Source organism: Macaca fascicularis, chromosome 1 (genome assembly GCF_037993035.2).
Source record: "Macaca fascicularis isolate 582-1 chromosome 1, T2T-MFA8v1.1".
Lineage (NCBI taxonomy): Eukaryota > Metazoa > Chordata > Mammalia > Primates > Cercopithecidae > Macaca > Macaca fascicularis.
Window position 1 is genome coordinate 35,139,894 of NC_088375.1, and position 18,333 is coordinate 35,158,226.

Below are 18,333 nucleotides of genomic sequence, written 5' to 3' on the forward strand. Positions count from 1 at the left end.
ACTGTGCTCAGTGCAGTTCTGCTCAATGTCTTGCTCAAAAAGGAAGGCTGACACCTTGACACATGGGAGGGAGGCAAAAAAAAAAAAAAAAAAAAAAAAAAGAAAGAAGAAAAAGAAAGAAAGGAAGGTGGAGGAAACCATCCCTAGCCTCCAGCCAGTAAGACCCAGAAAGCTCTCGAGAAAAGTCCGGGCTGGGACTCCTTCTCTGCATTTTCTAACACAGGGAAAGAGATGTGGAGCATCATTCCTTTTCTGGCTCCAAGTGCTCAACAACTTTTTCCATATCCCCGTGGCCTCCATCCCAGAGGAAGCATCCCTGGTAGCCACCATGTGAAAAGCCCTAATGCTGAGGAAGAAACTTCATTCCTACTCATTAAATCTTAGGCCTAATGAATTTCCCATTGATCTTACTTCAACTCGGGCATAAAACCCAGGGCTCCGCGCAATACAGTCACTTCTTAAAATATCCTTATAAATCATGGCCAGCATATCCATTAATTACAGCCCAGCCAGGACTCTGGCTGTTAGTTCTGGGTGGCAACTTCATTTATTCCCACATTAAATGCTTTATTTCCATTGAGCTATTTCAGTCTTAGTCCATTACTTAGCCTACCCACCATTAAACCTCTTCAGCCATGTCATCCAAGCAATTTTTTAAAAGGAAGTCCCCCTACCACATTATTTTAAATTTTTAGATAAAATATTCAAGTTATTCTAAAACTTTGTAGTAAACAGGACAATGAAATAAAAACAGGTAAACATTTATTGAGTTTTAATATGTCCCAAATGCTGTATTAAGTACTTTGAATATATTAGCCCATTTAATCCACAAAACAATTCTGTAAGACAAATACTATTATTATTACCCTAATTTTATAAATTGAGGATTGGAAAGATTAAGTAACTGACTTAAAGTTAAGTAGGTAGGTTCATCACTGAAATACAGGTTTATCTGACTCCAAAGCTCAGAGTTTTATTGGCAGAGTTGTAGTGAGGAATTCCAAAATTATAATTGCATACCTTATTAAGCTGTAATATGAAGATATACACTGAAAAACAAATATAAAATTTTGGAATTAAAGAGACCTTTAAAATGATTTAATTCAATTTCCATATTTAGCAGATGAGCCCAGGTCCTTTAGGGGTGAGGCAATGTGCCCAGGGTCATGAAACTGGTAGAGGCAGAGCCAAGCCTGGGACCCAGGCCTCCTCACTTCTAGCCACATGCTCTCTCTACTGTGGTCTGCTGCTGTCCAAATGCTCTATTACACTGGAATTTGTTTCCCTCTGGGTATAGATGAGAGAAGAAGGATCTGTAGAGTGGCGTTAAGTGAATTGAATGTTCCTTCTGCAAATGAAAATGAGAAGCTAATTGGATTCCATAATCACTCTCTCCGATTAAAGTCGCCCTCCCTCCCCTGCCAACTTCCGCACCTCTGACGTCCCTTGGTGGTGACCTGCAGCATCCCCTGCTCAGTCTGAATTTGTCTCTTCACACATCTGTTCTGATCACAAAACCCGATTTACTTCATTCTCTAAGCGCCAGCGACTATGGCAGGCCGCATGGGGGTGGAGGCCTGAGATCATGCTTGTTCTAACTGCCGAAAGCTGCAGGCTCTTACTGTTTCACGGTAAAGTTGCGGCTCCGCAGAGGGCACAAACTCAGTATCTCACGGAGGCCAGGCGTGGAACTGAAATAAGGAAGTCAGTAGGTATTACTAGAATCCAGTATCGGGAGTGAAGGCAGAGCCATGGTGATGAACCACAGGGACCACAGGCCTCCTAAAAGAGCTACTGCTCCTCATCTCCAGCCACTGGTTGCTGTGGATTCTCTGAGAAAATAAAATCCACAAGGGTGGGACTTCATCTCATTCCCTGCTGCATTTCCAGTGCATGAAGGGGACCTGGGGCATAGTGGGCACTCAATGCATAGTTCCTCAATGACTGAGCCTTCCACTTTGAAAACTCTACACTGCATTCTGTACTCAGTGTCCAGGCAGGTACAGCCCCTGACCTATTATGATAGGAGAACAGTATATTTGATTGCTGTAGAATCAGGGGAACTATGTAGGGAGGTTAATTTCAACCACAAGATATGTAAGGCCATACTGAGAGCCACATTCAAGAAAAAGGGAGTGAAGGAGGGTGATGCATGCTCATCACCTTTATCACCAGTAACAGCACTGCCAGCAGGGCACCCTACAAGCTTAGCAAGTGCCATGCAGTGACAGAAAGAGCTCTGGGTGGGCAGATCTGACTCAGGAACTGAGAAGTCATGAGACTTAAAGCAGATCTAGCCTCTCTCTGACCCAGGTTCCCTTTCTTTAAAAGGAAGGGATTGGACCCACAGCCTCTAAGTTCTTTTCAGCTTTAATAGGTTTTGACACACGTTTTGTGACAGGAACACATCCAGGACTCTCCAGAGTCATTAATAAACAATAAAGCAACCACCCACCTTGCCTGGCTGCTGTTTGAGAGACCATGAAGCTCAGCAGGCAAGTGAAAGCATAAAAATCTGGAACTCCAAAGTCTAATGCTACTCTGCATGTTATTCCCATAGCTTGATTTCCCCAGCTTTAAGATCAGAGTAGCAATAGCCATCTAGACCCATCGAGGCATCATAAAAAGATTTAAATGCATATGCATGTCTGAAGTGATAGATTTGATATGTGGGTATGCATATAAACCTAGCCCAGCTAATTGTCATTTGTGGATTTAATTCCTCATGCACCCATTCACGCTTGTAATTTTCTTATTCCATTCTCACCAACACAGACACTATTTACAGTACATGTTGTCCCTAAGGAAGAGACCCAATTCTGTCCTCTTCTCTTATTCTATTCCACAGGCAATTTCTATACACATGTGTGTGCGTGCATGCATGCAGGTGTGATTGTAAGTCACTTTGTAAAATGTCAAGTGTAATCTAGCCACTCATTATTAACACCTAGCTCTGCATTTCTGGGTAAATAACTAATTGCCACTTTTCTTGTGTCATCTCCTCCTGCCTGTGTTGTCACTTTGGTACTTCAAGGGATCAAAATGTGGAAACTTTCAGTTCTTTAAAAATGTTATCTTCAAAGGAAAAATTCTGCGACTGACTTGAATTGACATAATTGGCTCCATATCATTATTTTTTCCCTACACACGTTTTAAATTTAAAAATGCAATTTGTTCTTGTTTTTTATTTCTGGCATCACACATAATAATTGGTTATAATTGGGAATAAATTGCTTCTAGGAATGAATAAAGCATCCAATTGTGTTAAAAAGAAATGTGTCATTAATGTCAAGACATCCAAGAGTAACTTACTTATTTGCATTCAGTCCAGAAACCAGGGCTGAGATCCATTTGGAATAGGGCTTTCAAGGAGGAAAGATGAAGCATAGGCCAGGCATCTGAAGGCTCAGATTCTAGGACTTATGCGGCAACATGAGACCTGGCTAAAATGAAATCCAATGTCTAGGTTTTTATTTTCTCTATTAAAAAGTAGGCTAAACTAGAAGCCCTATCAATGGCAGTAATTTGTGACACAGAAAACTCTAGAAATATCTGAATGAGCCCAAAACACCTTCTGCCTGGAAAGCAGGAATATTATAGCCATAGGTGTTGAAACAGATGCACAATGGATCGAAGCACAAGTGAGTGAAATTGTTTACCATTATGCATACTGTAGGAGAAAAACATTCTGGGAGTTGAACCTGAGCCTATCGGGCCTAAGAATGAGGACAGATGAGAAGAGATAGGACTGAGAGACAGACAACCCAGGCATCCACAGGTGATGTTGTGAGTGAAATATCAATATTTCCTCCTGTACCTGTGTGCTCCATAAATCCCTAGCTAATAAGGTGCCTATGATAGAGGTGCTCTTTAATAACTACTAGGGTGTAATAACTGATGGTATAGCCAGCTGGTTGCTGTGATCAGCTATAAATTAAATCATCTTTATTGTTTTATGTTTCCTCCAACTCCCTGCCCCCCACCCAGTCCAACTACCTTTTCAGTCTCTCTTATCCAATCCTGAGAGAAGAATTTTTCTGCATCACTTATCAAATGACAAGAGCTGGAGGGAAAGAGAGAGGAAAGATGATGAGAAACGAGTCCTAAATGATTATTGGTTCCTTGAGCCAAAGATCAGTCTCTTCTTTTACAAAAAAAAAAAAAAAAAAAAAAAAGCTGGATAATTACTTCATTCCTGTACTTTCCTGCACCACAGATCTACCAATGACTAAGCGTTTTTCATTTAAGAAGCATGGTTTGAGGGCTTCTGGTGGGCCAGGCCCTGTGCTGGACAAGATACAAGATGACTAGGACAAGTCATTCTTCTTGAGGTCATTGCCTCAAGAAGTTCACAGTCAGGGTGGAGGTGGGGAAGGCAGACAGACACACACAGGCATGGATGAGGGGTAATAATTGCCACTGTGGAGATATTAATGGAGAATAAATGGGGGTGAGATAAATGCAATCCCAGTGGGAAAAAACCAGCACAGTTCTGTAGAAGCAAATGGAAAAAAGCCTCCTTTTAAAGGTAAGACGCACCCTAAATCCCTTTCTCTTCTGAAAACAAGGACAGTGTCAAAGAAGATGTGAACTAACCGATTAGGATAAAACGAGGCAGGCAAAGCCTGTCCTTCAATACTTCCTGTGCCTCTATCACTCTGTCTGCCCTGAAACAAAGGGTCCAGTTAGCAGTTAAGTGCCTTAAAGCAATGAAAAAATCCTGGGTGAGCTGCCCCCAAGTCCTTACCCAGTGAACACCTATCTTTCATTCAGTCCCATGCCAAATAATTCCTGAGTGACTGCTAGGTGCCAGGCAATCGGCCGGGAGCTGAGGACGAAGATATGTGCAAGTCTCAAACCCCGCCTTTGAGGTGGCAACCTAATCAGGCAACAAAAGCCAAAATTGACAAATGGGATCTAATTAAACTAAAGAGCTTCTGTACAGCAAAAGAAACTACCATCAGAGTGAACAGGCAACCTACAGAATGGGAGAAAATTTTTGCAATCTACTCATCTGACAAAGGGCTAATATCCAGAACCTACAAAGAACTCAAACAAATTTACAAGAAAAAAACAAACAACCCCATCAAAAAGTGGGCAAAGGATATGAACAGACAGTTCTCAAAAGAAGACATTCATACAGCCAACAGACACATGAAAAAATGCTCATCATCACTGGCCATCAGAGAAATGCAAATCAAAACCACAATGAGATACCATCTCACACTAGTTAGAATGGCAGTCATTAAAAAGTCAGGAAACAACAGGTGCTGGAGAGGATGTGGAGAAATAGGAACACTTGTACACTGTTGGAGGGATTGTAAACTAGTTCAACCATTATGGAAAACAGTATGGCGATTCCTCAAGGATCTAGAACTAGAAGTACCATATGACCCAGCCATCCCATTACTGGGTATATACCCAAAGGACTATAAATCATGCTGCTATAAAAACACATGCACACGTATGTTTATTGCGGTACTATTCACAATAGCAAGATTTGGAATCAACCCAAATGTCCATCAGTGACAGACTGGATTAAGAAAATGTGGCACATATACACCATGGAATACTATGCAGCCATAAAAAAGGATGAGTTTGTGTCCTTTGTAGGGACATGGATGCAGCTGGAAACCATCATTCTCAGCAAACTATCACAAGAACAGAAAACCAAACACCGCATGTTCTCACTCATAGGTGGGAACTGAACAATGAGATCACTTGGACTCGGGAAGGGGAACATCACACACCAGGGCCTATCACCGCGAGGGGGGAGAGGGGAAGGATGGCATTGGGAGTTATACCTGATGTAAATGATGAGTTGATGGGTGCTGACGAGTTGATGGGTGCAGCACGCCAACATGGCACAGGTATACATATGTAACAAACCTGCACATTATCCACATGTACCCTAGAACTTAAAGTATAATAAAAAAAAAAAAGAAAGAAAAAAGAAAACTGACAAGTGAAAAACAGTAAAGCCAACCACTGAGGGAGGAATGTGATTAGGGCCTGAATGTTGGCACCAAACTGCCTGGATCCATGATCCTGGCTCTGCCACTTACTAGCTGGATGATCTTGAGCAAGTTACTCTTCCTCTATGCCTCAGTTCCTCACCTGTATAATGAGGATAGCAATAGTACCTACCTTGCAGGGCTATTGGGAAGAGTAAATAGGGAACAAGGGACTAAGGGCTGTTAGGGCTATTCAAGCAGTATTATTAATGATATTAACATAGCATGTATTATTAATACTACAGTACTAGTACTTGAACTAGAAACAATGTGCATTGCAGGCACAGAGAAAGGAGTACTATGGCTTGGTGATAAGGATGCTTCCCAGAGGAAGTGGCATTTAGATTCACCAACAAGGAAATCTTTGCATTCTTTGTCCATAGGCACCTACCCAGGAGCCAGGCACATGTCACTATTGGGATACAATAGTATTGGGATACAATAGAGAAAAAGACCCAACAAAGAGAGAGGAGAGGTTGGGCTAAGGGTGATTCAGGGATGGCTTATTTAAGCAGGAGATGTGTTTCTGAGTAGTTAACATGTGGCAAAATCCTACATGAAGGCACCAGAAAAGCTTGCTACCTAAATAAATGTTGGCAAGACAGTCTCCTGCATGCAGTCTTTGCACCTCCCAGTAGCCACATAAGAATGTGTCTTGGATCTGGAACCCTTCCTTACCAGGAGATAAAGAGCTCACACAGCCTGTGCAAGCATTATTACCTTGTATGGGAATAGCTTTCACTGTTTCAAGCTCAATATATGCTTCTTTGTTCTGCTTATGCATGTAAGTCAATGGCCCTCAGGCATGCCCCCAGGTTTCAGTATTTCAGAGTACACATGGAAGGGGTACATGTCCTCCTATTAAGATTGTGAGGACAGCTCATGACCCAATTGCCCCAGTTAGGCTGCTAGGGGGATCCACTATCCATGGGGGACCAACACATACTATTGGAGCTGATCTTGTTCTTTCTCTTCTCTATGTGATTAAAGCATTGTTCCATCCATGCTTGACTGTATTATGTTTCCTTGGTGACTACAATACCAAGAAGCAGCGGGTAAAAGTATTTGAACTTCCATTCCTGGTAGCCAACATCATGGTGATCTTTGCTACCTTCCACGTATTAACAGTTGGAGTCCTGACCTAGCATTGGTAACGTACACGGTGTTCTGCCCAACAAGAAGCCTTCTTAATCTTGCCTAGAGTGAATTACTACCTAGAAAGCCATCTTTATTTGTACATACACATTTTAACTATTTATTTTTATTTAATTATACAGACTTGTGGCTATTTGACCTTGGGCAAGTTACTAAACCTCTCAATATTTCTGTTTTTAAAAAATTTGTAATATGGGGATAATAACAGTATCTTCTTAAGATGGTTCAGATTTTAAGAAGTCTATTCTCATAAAATATTTGTCAAAATGACAAAATAATGAGTATGCAATAACTGATGGCTACTATATTAACATGATGATGGTGATGGTGGTAATGAGGGTAGTGATGGCAAGAATATGGATACACAAGGCCATAAATGGGTTATAAAATGCCATTTTACTCATTTTAGCTCTTTCAAGGGTTTTGCATCTCTAACAACTGTAATCTTTCCATTCAGTTTAATATTCTCTGAAGGCTGGCAGTGCCTCTTTTCAAAGAAATGCAGATTGGACTCATTGTTGATTATGTTAAATCCTACATGGGTAAAAATTTGAGGGAGAAACAGACATGCTTGTTCACTCGGAATCCTTAAAATGTCTGGCTCTAGCTCCCCACTCATGAACTGCAGCGCAGCAGACAAGGGCAAACAGCAAAGTGATCTGGATGTGATCAGGTGGGACCATAAATCATGGTGAGGGCTGAAATTGAATCAAACTGGGGCACCTGTGCACACTATTTCAAAATGCAAGCAATATGGAAAACACAGTCTTGTAAAATAAAACAAGTTGCTGGCCACTGGGCAACAATGTATTCCTCCCCTCCCTTGGGGCTTGGGCTGCTTCCTGGCTCCCAAGAGCAATTCAGAGGCTCATGCTAACATTTCACTATAGATCTTACAACGTACAGAAGTTTTCCTAGCCAACCCCTCCAACAAGAAAAGACAGTGAATTCCTGTGCAGAAAGGTAATTTAGGGAAAACAGGTGAAGTTGAGCTGGGAGATGAGTGGGCAGCAGAGGCCAGGGTTTGACTCTCTGAATAGGTGCCTGCCTAATATCTGGTAATAATTTTCAGGGTTCCAGGACTCTGATAATCCTCCCTAATGCTTCTATACCCTCTGTCACAAAACAAAACCCCACCCCAAAAGAGATAACCTCTAGACAAATTAATGTGAGCACATTTATCGTTTCCTAATTGAGAACCAGTATTGATGGTTCATGGGGCAGGAAGGGAGACAGGTTCACTGTACTGCACTGAGTCGTTGAAAGTCAGGAGTGCTGGGAGAGATGCACAGCAGGAACAGGGGAGTAGGCAGACACAGCAGAGGGCAACAGGGCTACTGAGAACATTTACCTATTCTTAGTTTAAGTACGGCTGGCCCTGGCCCTGGCCCAGGCCCCAAAGAAGGCAGAGGATTAGAAGAGAAGGGGACAGGAAGGGGAAGTAAGGGTGAGGAGAGACACGCAGACTTCCAAGCTGCAATCTGTGCAGAGGTTTTCTGCCCACTCTTCCCCTCCCCCATTAAACATATGCAAATAGCAATGGTAATAAACTCAGATAATGATAGAGTCAGCATTTAAACTCACCATAGAATGCACAAATTACAGAGGAGGTTGTTACAGATGCAAAGGCTGGATGCTTTATTGCTGGGTGAGAGGGTATTCTGAATTGCAGGTGTTAACTGGATATCTCAGGCCAGGCAGAGAGTCTGATAGGAGGCTTCCTACAAGAAAAAGGAGTCTAAAATCAGGTTATGCTGCTGATGAACATGAAATTTGTCCTAAGTATGTTCAGTGGGTCTTTGTCCCAGCAGGACAAAGCAGCTGGGACTTCCCCTTTGTGACACATTCACTTACTCACATCACTCCAGCTTCACAGGTCCCCTCCCTGTTCCTGGAAGCTGCCAGGCATCCTCTTCCTCTGCACTGGATGTTTTCTCTGCCTGCGTCTTTCTTCCTCTAGACAGGCATGTGTTCACTCTTTCACCTTGTTCGGGTCTTTGCCCAAAGATCCCTTTCCCAATGAGGCTTACACTAACTACCCAATTTATAATTAAAATTCTCCATGCCTCCTTACACTTGTTCTTTTTTCTTGTCAGTAGTATTTATCATCTTCTAACATACTATATAATGTACACTTTGCTATATACATTATTTATTAGGCTTAATGTTTATTATCTGTCTCTTTTTACTAGAATATAAACTCCATGAGAGTAGAGAAATTTTATCTTTTGTGTTTCTCCTCCACACACACATCCAAAGTATCCCAAGTGCCTAGAACAGAGTCTAGTACATAATATTAATAGGTACTTATTAATTAAGTGTTTGCTGAGAACATGATTCAAAGCAGCCTCCTTAGAAAAAGAACCTTCCTCTCAATAGAGGTAACTGAAGCTTCCAAGATGATTGTAACATATTGGACTCACTCCTTTCACAAAGCTATAGTTTGTTATTGACTTGGGATGGAATACCTTTATGAATTAGTGCAACACATATAGTTGTGAAGCGTATCACCTCCCAAATAAAAGGGACCAGAGAAGCCCAGGGGCCTGGGGCAAACACACTGGTTTGATTTCTCTTGTGCTCACATAAAGACCTACTTAGAAAGTCATTATGGATTATGACGTTTAGAACTTTGAATGAACTTGCATCCCATCCAATTATCTTATTTTACAAATAAGACATGGAGAGACTAAATGGCTTGTCCAGGCTCACACACCCAGTTACTGGGAATAGTGAAATCAAACCCTATTTCTGTTAATTCATTGTCCAATATGTACCTTTTTCCCCATGTTGTCCCTTGTGCAGTTTTGCTACCCTAGGTTTGTATCTAGATGTCTCATGCAGCACTTTCTGAGCATTACTTTTTTGAGAGGGAGTCTCACTCTGTCGCCCAGGCTGGAGTGCAGTGTCACGATCTTGGCTCACTGCAAGCTCCGCCTCCCAGGTTCACACCATTCTCCTGCCTCAGCCTCGGGACTACAGGTGCCCACCACCACGCCCGGCTAATTTTTTGTATTTTTAGTAGAGACGGGGTTTCACTGTGTTAGCCAGGATGGTCTCGATCTCCTGACCTCGTGATCTGCCCGCCTTGGCCTCCCAAAGTACTGGGATTACAGGCGTGTGCCACCGCGCCCGGCCTGAGCAGTTACTTTTTAAGAGCTCTGCTGGAAATCCATTTTTTAATAGCACCAGGGGAAATCTCTGTTTCAGCACCTCTCCCTAATGGACAGCAGCCAATCCAGCTTATTCTAGCCAGTCTATGCTTTACAGAACATTTTATTCCTTTCATTTCTATTTATAGGATTGGCTCATACCATCCTTTGCCTTCAAAAGAGCCTTTTCGGAGGGTTTGATGATCCATGACCATTTCTCAGTAACTTGCATGTCTAGTAGTCTAGACAGGTTTTGCAGTTTGTGGACATTATAGTAGAAATGCCCAAAGAAAATTCTGAGAAGTACTAATTCTTGGGAGGCTAATAAACATGTTGCTATTAAATAAACATATATATATATATGTACTTAAATAAGTGTAAATAACTTTCCTTTAGCACCTATTAAAAAGTGCATTACAAATTTCCAAGAAAGGTGTGTAGTATGCATCATTTCTCAATCTCAATTGACCATGAAGTCTTTTATTGTGCAGTATCTCATAGATCTAATAAGAATGTATTTGGGAAATGTTTCTCTACAAGGCCAAAATATCTAAGGGCAGGAGAAAAAGACTTATGGGTAGCATTGGAGAAGCAAAGCAGAAGATAAATACAAAACACATTGGCAAGCTTTGGAATCAAAGAATAGTGCAGGTGAGGCTATAGCAGAGGCAAAACTTAGGATAAAAATTCACAAGATCTTTCAAAAGAAGAGGTCCCTCTCCTAGATCTGTAAAGTAGAACTTCCCCATAAGATGCCCAGTCACTTATTAGCAAGACCCAAGCCTCCGAAATTCTAAATACAAATCACCAAGGAGCTGAAATCCACCCCTAAGCCTCTGGTTTTAGCAACTTACTTATTTCCAGAAGAATTGTCTTGCCTATAGTAACAACTCACTATCTGAAGATCCTAAGTCATTGAGCTAAACGCAAAAGCCTTTTGTTAAAAATCACACTCAACTAGATATTGAGGTTTATTACACACTTTCTCCAATTTTCCTTCCTCCTTTATGTAATCTCAGCTGGGCTGATTTGCCTGCATTTTTTCCAGTGGAATCTTCTTATTACTCCCAAGACGCAACAGAGAATCACCAACCCTGTGCAGAGAGGCACATGGCTGCATCTGGATTAGAAAAGTGGGGCTATTTATATTCAAATCAAAGGCATATTTTAGCATAACACTTGCAGGATATCTTCAAAGAGAATGAAACAAGAGAAAATGCAGTTCCTTTTTCATTCTCCTTTACCGTATTATTTGCCCCAATGTATGCTTGTCACATGGCCTTGAAGCAGTATGATCTTATAATGATAGGCCCTGTTGGCACAAAGAAGAAGAAATCCAGCTGCACTGGGGGTTTCAGGGGATGTCTTAGACAGCTGGTCCAGCCCTCACCCCTGCGTGTTTCAGGGAAAAGGATCAGGATATTGCTAATCTTGCTTGCATATAATTTCTTCCAGTGCTAAACCTGACTCTGGGTCATGACCATTCAGAATCTCTTGCCTCCCTAACAACCAGAGAGCCAGAAAACCTTGGACAATGCCAAAAGTAAACAAACCTGAGGCCACCGAAGTCTTTGATTCCATTTCAGCTGGGAGACCCTCCAAGTTTATGCTCAAAATGAGCACACTGTGGCCTTCTAGCCCAGTTGTAAGAAACAGCCAAACAGTCTGCCTCTTTCTGCAGCTTTAATGAACCCCCATGCCATGTAGGACCAGTGGGAAATGCTTCTATATGAGAGATTCATGAGTCAAACATTTGAAACTTTAAAATAATGAGTAGGTGGCCCCTTCATAAACCTGAAGGAGGCAGGAAAGAGCACAGATTCCCTCTGCACCAGTTTTAGGGAGCATGCAGGTCATCTTAGTTGCTCAAGGAACACCTGCCAAGACAAACTGCCAGGGCACAGCAGAACCACTAGCTTTCTAAGTCTTTTGTGCCAAGCTCCACCAGTGTCCCCTGCCATTCTCAGGACAAGCTCCTCACTTTCCTGTTTGCACCAGCTAAGTCTCAGTGCCAGGAACAGTAACCCATGCTTACTCAGTCACTGTGTAAAAGCATATAGGGAAATTCCTGGCTGCTGTCACCTAATCCATTCTCCCCTTCATCTTCTATTCAGCCTGATGTAAGCAAAGACTATAGGAAGAGTTCTGAATGTCAGAGAAATAGAATCCAACGGCCCTCCCACCTCAGAACAGCTAATGGGGTTTCCAGCTCCTCTTCTTCCCTACTTACTAACTTTCAAATCTGTGAAACCCAGTGAAATCTTTCTTTACATACAATTACAGCTAAAGTCCACAACTGAGTAACAGTCAGATTATCCTCTCCTAAAATTGTCATGATACACTATTATTGCATGGATAGAGGGATCTCTGCCAGAGATCCACTGTGCTCTTATTTCAGAACTAGATAGAAAGTGAGAGGAACATCACACTTAATCAAAATTCTTGGAAGAGAACATTGCAAGGTTCAAAATCATGACACTAGACCGTGTATCAAATCTCCAGAAGAAATTAGAAAGAACTTTTGGTGTAGAAAAATATAGCAGACATAACATCTGGAAGTTCTGGGGCTTTCAAAAAGCATGTTGTAAAATAACTCAAGAAGTTAAGATGATGGCATTCTTGCCTTTACATAGAAATGCTGTGGACTGCATGGAAATGCACCTTTTTTTTGTTTGTTTGTTTGAGATGGAGTTTCACTCTTGTTGCCCAGGTTGGAGTGCAGTGGCGCAATCTCAGCTCACCATAACCTCCTCCATCTGCTGGGTTCAAGCGATTCTCCTGCCTCAGCTTCCAGAGTAGTTGGGGTTACAGATATGTGCCACCATGCCAGCTAATTCTGTATTTTTAGTAGAGACAGGGTTTCTCCATGTTGATCAGGCTGGTCTTGAACTCCCAACCTCAGCTGATCCACCTGCCTCGGCCTCCCAAAGTGCTGGGATTACAGGAATGAGCCACCTTCTTAATTACTATGTTAGAGAATCATCTTGCATGCAACAGACAAAAATAAAATAAAATAAAACCTTAAAAAGGTGCACACCACTTTATAAAGCCATGTGTCAGAAGGCAATTTCTTTCAGTGGTGCAAAAGTAGATGAATATAAAGATAATGGAAGCCCTGATATTCTTAGAATCATGTAGCATAAAACATCTAGTGAGATCTCCTAGTATTTCTGACCACCATATGAAAAAGGTATAAATCTTTTCAGAATAAAAACACCCAGATTATGTAAGTTAAGGTAATGTGAGCAGATATTATGAACCAATTTCCAAATTTCAGCAGCCTTACAAAATAAAAGTGTATTTCTCACTTAAACAGCATTCCAAAGTAGGTACTCCTGGTACGTTTCTCTTCTCCATTTGGTGATTGAAAGACCCAAGTTCCTCCCATCTTGTGGCATTGTTATTCCTCTAGAGCCTTATAACCTTTTGTACTACTCTGGCAAGTGAAAAAATAGAAGACAGAAAAGTCATATCCCTTCTTAATATCCTAGACCTCGAAATGACATCAGTACTTTTGTTCTTATTTCACCTCAAGCAATCCTCCCACCTTGGCCTCCCAAAGCACTAGAATTGTAAGCCTGAGACACCATGCCTGGCCTAAGACAGGTATTAAGACAAGAAATATCAAAAAAAAAAATTGTGTTTATTTGGCTTCTCCAATAGTTCTTGTTCCCACACTGATTATTTCGTTTTTGAATTTTAACCTATTAAAACATGATAAGGGGATTTCCACGTAAAACCGGCAATGTAAGGGCATTTTTACTCCTTCAGCCTCCCAAACTCACAAAAACAATTTTTTTAAAGAATTTTTTAAAACTCTCATCATCTGTGAAATAAGCAAACAACTATAAACAATCAAGCATATATGCCAAATAATGAAAAGCCTGGACTAAGATGAAGGAGGATTATAGAAGCTGCCATAGCTCCTCAGTTCTTAAATAAGATTCTTAAAAAGCAATTATCTAGGAAAGGCTGGTTAATAAACCATTGGTTTAAAATTTTTGGGAGAAGCAGATAAATACTATAGTACTCAGGGAAGAGGAAATTTAAGAAGAAATGATGCTGACACCCCATTTTTATTGTCTCTGACATAATCCCCAGCCAAGGAAGATCACTGGAAGTGAAACAGGATGAAGAAGATAAGATACTGTAATCACTAGATCACAATGTAGAAATCCTGTAATTTCTGATTCCTTACTCTAAGCTGAACCAACATCTTAAAAAACAAAAACTATGGGAAGTTATGACTCCCAGAGCAAAGGAAAGAACTTAGTAAAAGAGTATCAATAAAAGCACGTGAAGATTATATTTTACATTCAAAGAAGAATTATCAAAGGAGAAGAAATGTTATTTTAAATAAATAATTTTTCTCCTTAACCTCAAAAACTTATGAACAACTGCTCTCCCTCTTGATAAAAAGATACATTCAAATGAGAAATGCAAGATTTTGAAAAAATATTATAAAACAATGAAAGCAAACACAAAATGTTCTGGGGGAAAAATATATCTTAGTTCAGGTTTCATAAAACTCCCAGAAAATGTGTTCCAATAAATATAAGTTCACAACGAAAGTCACAAAATTCAGAGGTAAAAAGCCACCATTAATGAAAGTCAGCTAAAAGCAACAGTAACAAGAAAACAGACTCCAGATATTGGAAGTATCAGATACAGGATGAAATAACGATTTTTAGTATGTATAAAGAACTAGAAGGAGTTGGGGAAGTGTCACTCTTCCTCAATTTTTTGGAGTACTTTCAGTAGGAATGCTACTAGTTCCTCATACATCTGGTAGAATTTAGCTGTTAATCCATCTGGTCCTGGTCTTTTTTTGGTTGGTAAGCTTTTTCTATCACTGATTCAATTTTGGAGCTTGTTATTGGTCTGTTCAGGGATTCAATTTCTTGTTGGTTCAGCCTTGTGAGGGTGTGTGTGTGAAGAACTTATCCATTTCTTCCAGACTTTCTAGTTTGTGTACATAGAGGACAAATCAACCCAAATGCCCATCAACGGTAGATGGGATAAAGAAAATGTGGTACATATACACCATGGAAGACTATGCAGCCATAAAAAAAGAATGAGATAATGACCTTTGCAGGAACACAGATGGAGCTGAAGGCCATTATCCTTAGCAAACTAACACAGGAACAGAAAACCAACATTACATGTTGTCACTTATAAATGGAAGCTAAATAGTGAGAATACATGGCAACAAAGAAGGGAACAACACACATTGGTGTCTACTTGAGGGTGGAGTATTGAGAGAAGGAAGAGAACCAGAAACAAATAACTATTGGGTACTAGGCTTTGTACCTGAATGACTAAATAATCTATACACAAAACCCCCAGGATATGAGTTTAACTATATAACAAACCTGCACATGTAATCCTGAACTTAAAAGTTAAGAAAAGAGAACCAATTAAAAAAGGAGTTAGAGAAAAGAATTTCTAAAATAATTAAGGAGCAATGGACTATTAAAAAAATGACTAGATACACTATCACAATAGTTAAGAATTTTTTTAAATGACCAGATTTGAAAAATGACCAAATACAACTTCTTTAAATTAACAATAAAATAACTGAAAAATTCAATAGAAGCGACTGAAAGGAGGCACCAGGAAACTTTCTGGGGTGATGGTAATGTTCTCTATTTTGTTCTGGGTAGTTGTTACTGGCTATATTCAAATGCTAAAACTCATCAAACTAAGTACAAAAGAACTGCGCACTTTATTATATGTTAATTATACCTCTGTATTTTTAAAAAAGAAAAGCTCAATAGAAAAAAAAATCCAAAAGAGAATTAGAGAATAATAAAAGTGTAGAATGTTACTTAAAGATATTTAAAATTAGAAAATATAAAAGAGAAATTAAGAAACAAGAGTATGGAGTCAGATGTAACATAAATTTATCAGAGTTCAAGAAGGACACTGAAACCAGAAAGTAAAAAATAATATTCAAAAGCTAATGAGTAAGAATTCTCCAGAACTGTTGAAAAACATCAAACCTCATTTTTGGGAATCCCGAAAAATCTAAAATTCATCATAGTAAAACTACAGTACACCACAGATAAATTGAAGACCTCAAAGCAATCAGAGATTAGCGAGATTACCAGCATAGTCATAACAACTAAATTGACAGCTAACATCTCAACAGCAGCAATGAAGCTGGAAGACAATCTAATATTGTAGTCATTCCTAAGTAATGATAAAAAACAATAAGTACCTTAAAATCCCAGGCAGTACCACACTTCTTCAGAAAATAAATATTTATGTAATACAACTGGAGATAGGCTTCTTCTCTGACTCAAATTCTTACCCTATGTAGATCATGGGGTAAAAAGGTAGGGGGAGTAGGAAAAAGGTGAATCTCAATCTCCCCAGCTAACTAGAAGATCCTTACAATCACTGTTACTCTCTTGGAAGTCTCAGCTAGCGAGGGGACACAGAATTGTCTTCATCAATATTTAAGCTGAATTACAGAATGGCCACCCCCCAGATTGTTACCGTTACTGATATGTAGACAGATTTGGGTCACATGACTAAGCTTCAGGAACTCTCAGCCAGCTAGGCCCAACCAAATCTTTTCATTCATCATAAAATAAAGTGACCCTGCATTTTATAAAAATGAATGTTTGGGTCATGCTTATTGCGCTATGTTGGAGTTTTACTGTATCAGCTCAAAAGTGTATACCAATATGAGTTATATTTCAGGAACACAGATGAAATAAAAATATATTCAGCTATAAAAGTCTGAAAGAATTTATCACTATTAATCTCTAACTAAAGAGAGAAAATAGCTAAAAGAAGTTCTGACATACAGGAAGGGATACGAATGAAATAAAATTGAACATATGGAAAAATTTAAACAAAAACTGACTCTTTAAAACCATAATAAAGTGTCTAATATATAATACTAATTTAAAAAGAGAGTGCTAAGAGGGCAGATCTAGAAGATGGTTTGGGGTGACTAGAAGTAAACCATTGTAAAGTCTCATTTGAGAGGAAGGTAAAAATATTAATTAACTTTACACTGTGTTAAGTATACATTTTAAAATTTCAAAGGTACCACCAAAAGAACTAAATCAAAATAAATATTTTCCAGACCAGCAGAGAGGGGAAAATACTTCAACTAATATAAGTAAAGGCAAGAAAGAAGAAGGAAAAAGAAAACAGCAAAAGCAAAACAAAGAGAAAGTATCAGATAAAATAGATCAAGTAAATCTAAATATATTAGCAATTAGAATAGATCAAAACAAACTCTCTAGTTAAAAAGTATAGATTGTCAGACAAAAAAATTTTTTTAAAGGTCTGTGTTTAAAGCTTCATGTTTATATCTAAAACATGAAGACATGGAAAGGTTGAAAGTAAAAATATAGAAAAATTATAAAAGTAGCCAACATTAACTAAAAGTAGTATAGTTGTGTTCATATCAGGCAAAAATAGACTTTAAAGCAAAAGGCATACTAGAGATAAAGAGAATCATTGCATAATGGTAAAATGTTCATTTCTCCAGAAAGATAAAAATAATTTTACATTTGAATACATCCAATAAAACAATTTAGAACATATAAAGAAAAAATGAAAGAACTACAGAAAGAAAGAACGTTTACTATGTCATTGGGCAACATTAACACATCTCTCAGAAATCAAAGGTAAGGGTATGAAATATTTTGATAACATGATTAACAAGCTTAGGCTATATAAAACATGTAGAACATGCAACCAATAATTGGGTAACATTTTTTTTTTTTGCAAATATACTGAGAACATTCATAAAAACTGATTACACATTAAGCGTTTATATTGTGCATTATTATCCAGAAGAATACACAAGAAATTAATAATGTGAGTTGTTAAAGGACAACAAAACAGCAGGAAGACAAGAATGAGAGATTTTTCCACTGTATGTACTTCTCTATCTTCTGAATTATAACCCTGTAAATATATGACTTATGCAAAATATGTACAAAATTAAAATTCCAAAAACAAGACAAAGAAAAACTGTAAAAAAAAAA

General features: G+C 39.3%; 1 long non-coding RNA gene across 4 annotated transcripts in view; it reads right to left on the reverse strand.

Moving 5' to 3' along the window:
• LOC107126550 (uncharacterized) overlaps positions 1–18,333 on the reverse strand; it is a 340,932-nt gene that overhangs the window by 189,421 nt on the left and 133,178 nt on the right. For all 4 annotated transcript variants that reach the window (XR_012426618.1, XR_010581393.2, XR_010581341.2 and 1 more), the window contains one exon: positions 8,754–8,890. This is a non-coding gene — a long non-coding RNA (uncharacterized lncRNA). The remainder of the gene's footprint in view (positions 1–8,753; positions 8,891–18,333) is intronic.